At 47.4% G+C, this 3,485-nt stretch overlaps 1 non-coding gene across 1 annotated transcript; it reads left to right on the top strand.

Moving 5' to 3' along the window:
• Positions 1-1,933: 1,933 nt before the first annotated feature.
• Positions 1,934-2,006, top strand: Trnaa-cgc (transfer RNA alanine (anticodon CGC)). The gene has a single exon. It is a non-coding gene; the product is annotated as a tRNA-Ala (tRNA).
• The last annotated feature ends 1,479 nt before the right edge of the window (positions 2,007-3,485 follow it).

Genomic DNA, 3,485 nt, shown 5'->3' with positions numbered 1-3,485 from the left:
AAATCGATTTTTCACTGGTATCGGTCGAAGCGACGATCTTTACAGGATGAAAATAAAGGTGTATTTAAGGCGGATATGCAATTCAACTTTCCAGTAGATAAACTGAGAAACATCAGAAATAAAATGTTTACAGAGCCTCATTTAAAAGTGCGTGATTTTCATACCATCACAAAGCTGACTTCACTATGATTTAACAGAACGATTCATATGGTGGTAAACCTATGCATGCTGGAAGTGTACATAAGAAGGTCAAGTTTTCGGTACAATCCTGTGACCTAGTTGTCGGCCTGACGGTAGCTGGAGCATGGCGTTTCTTCGAGGCGGCACTAGGAGGGTAGCGAGCTCATCACTCCAGCTACCTTTCACCCCCGTGAAAGTTCTCCGATACTCATTTGATAGCAGACTGACTGGATCTGAAGCCGTCCTGGAGGGACTGGAACGAAGAAAAGTCCCTGACCCCCAACAGTATTGAACCGTGGTCCTCCAGGGCAGCATCTAATGCTCTGTCCACTACACCTCCTCGGCCTCTGATCAATATGAAGGCCAGAAAAATGAGATCAGGAAAGAGAACCCACTGAAATGGTACGTTCAAGAGCACGATTATATCCGCAACTTGCAGGGTTAGCAAAAAAGTATTTAAGTAAAGGTTATTCCATTCCATGCTAGGCTGATTGGTACAGCAAACGTTTTGCGTGATTGTATAAAGAAGCAGTCACAGTGCAAAGTTATTTTTATTTTTAAAAAACGCCTTTTATTTGTTTAAAGCTTTATCAGATTTTGTCTAAAAAGAAAAAAAAGCAAGGCATAGTGATACAAAGTCATTTCTGAAAGTATTTGTATGGAGTGTAGCCATGTATGGAAGTGAAACATGGACGATAACTAGTTTGGACAAGAAGAGAATAGAAGCTTTCGAAATGTGGTGCTACAGAAGAATGCTGAAGGTAAGGTGGATAGATCACGTAACTAATGAGGAGGTATTGAATAGGATTGGGGAGAAGAGAAGTTTGTGGCACAACTTGACTAGAAGAAGGGATCGGTTGGTAGGACATGTTTTGAGGCATCAAGGGATCACAAATTTAGCATTGGAGGGCAGCGTGGAGGGTAAAAATCGTAGAGGGAGACCAAGAGATCAATACACTAAGCAGATTCAGAAGGATGTAGGTTGCAGTAGGTACTGGGAGATGAAGGAACTTGCACAGGATAGAGTAGCATGGAGAGCTGCATCAAACCAGTCTCAGGACTGAAGACCACAACAACAACAGTGATACAAAAGTATCATCTTGGGACACGGCTGTAAACCGCACTATAAATTATTTAAAAAGTTTTGCAAAAACGAAGGAAGAAATAAACACTCACAAAATGATATGCAGGAGCATTTCAAATCACCGACTGGGTAGGCAGTTGGACAGAACTGATGGCGCATAAATCATCTAAAAAAATGGTTCAAATGGCTCTGAGCACTATGGGACTTAACATCTGAGGTCATCAGTCCCCTAGAACTTAGAACTAGTTAAACCTAACTAACCTAAGGACATCACACACATCCATGCCCAAGGCAGGATTCGAACCTGCGGCCGTAGCCGTCGCGCGGTTCCAAACTGAAGCGCCTAGAAACGCTCGGCCACATCGGCCGGCAAACCATCTAAAAGATTTCTGTCGGACCAGAACCATTAAAACAATGCCATACGTGAGACGATAATAGGGATAAACCGAGGGACATATGTAGAACAGTAAATAAAAATCTTTAAAGACTGACTGAAGTAACTGAGAACTACTGTGGAAGCCGCGGGATTAGAGGTGCCATGTCACTAATAGTGCGGCCCCTCCCGCCGGAGGTTCAAGTCCTCTCTCTGGCATGGGTGTGTGTGTTGTTCTTAGCATAGGGTAGTTTAAGTAGTGTATAAGTCAAGGGCCGACGATCTCAGTAGTAGCGAGCCAGGTGGCGCAGTGGTTAGCACACTGGACTCGCATTCGGGAGGACGACGGTTCAATCCCGTCTCCGGCCATCCTGATTTAGGATTTCCGTGATTTCCCTAAATCGTTTCAGGTAAATGCCGGGATGGTTCCTTTGAAAGGGCACGGCCGCTTTCCTTCCCAATCCTTCCCTAACCCGAGCTTGCGCTCCGTCTCTAATGACCTCGTTGTCGACGGGACGTTAAACACTGAGCACCACCACCACCTCAGTAGTGTGGTCCCTTCACACACATTTGATTTTGTAACTACTGTGGAAATGGTGAACAGCTCTAGCACAAGCGGAGCGTAGAGAAGAACAAAGCGATCGAAATGTTTCAACGCCGGATAGGTATGCAACACACCTAACGCGCACGTAACACGTTTACCATCGTAAGTGAGCAAGGCTCGGAAGCGCGGCAGTCTAAGGTTACTTATTACATTCTACGGTAGCATACGGTAGCTTCACAACTCAATGTGACAGCTTGCCTCGTCTTTGCTCCCCCCGCCATGTCCCCGTGGCAGCATTGGGTGCCCGTGCAGCCGTGACCTGTCAGCCGGAGGATACCGCAGCAGCAGCAGCTGGCTGAGACGCGAGCGCCGGGCTCGGGTTGCTGGGCGGGGGCAAGTAGGCACTCCGCAGCGATCCCCTTAACGCGATTAGCCGCGCAGCCTTTCACGGCCGGCTGATCCGTCGGCGTCGGCGGGCCTGGCGGCTCGACAGCGCACTACGCGCCGCGCCCGCCCCCTGCTGGAAACCGCGCGGAATGCAAACCGCTGCGGCGCTTCCGCCGGGACTCGTCCCAATCTATACAGCAGCGTCAGTGCCCAAAATACCGGGTATTCAAAAAGGCAGTATAAATTTGAAAACTGAATAAATCACGGAATAATGTAGATAGAGAGGTACAAATTGATACACATGCTTGGAATAACACGGGGTTTTATTAGAACCAAAAAACTACTAAAGTTCAAAAAATGGCCGACAGGCGGCGCCTCGTCTGATCAGAATTGCAATAATTAGCATAACAAAGTAAGACAAAGAAAAGTTGATGTTCTTTACAGGAAACGCTCAATATGTCCACCATCATTCCTCAACAATAGCTGTAGTCGAGGAATAATGTTGGGAACAGCACTGTAAAGCATGTCCGGAGTTATGGTGAGGCATTGGCGTCGGATGTTGTCTTTCAGCGTCCCTAGAGATGTCTGTCGATCACGATACACTTGCGACATCAGGTAACCCCAAAGCCAGTAATCGCACGGTCTGAGGTTTGGAGACCTGGGAGGCCAAGCATGACGAAAGTGGCGGCTGAGCACACGATCATCACCAAACGACGCGCGCAAGAGATCTTTCACGCGTGTAGCAATATGGGGTGGAGCGCCATCCTGCATAAACATCGTACGTTCCAGCAGGATTTTATCAACCAGGCTGGGGATGATGCGATTCTGTAACATATCGGCGTACCTCTCACTCGTCACGGTAGCAGTTGCAAAACCAGAATCACGCATTTCCTCGAAGTGCTCAGAGCCATTTGAAC

This window comes from Schistocerca nitens, chromosome 8 (assembly GCF_023898315.1).
Source record: "Schistocerca nitens isolate TAMUIC-IGC-003100 chromosome 8, iqSchNite1.1, whole genome shotgun sequence".
NCBI lineage: Eukaryota > Metazoa > Arthropoda > Insecta > Orthoptera > Acrididae > Schistocerca > Schistocerca nitens.
Note: the sequence above shows the minus strand (reverse complement) of the source record. Positions and strands in the feature narration are given on the sequence as shown.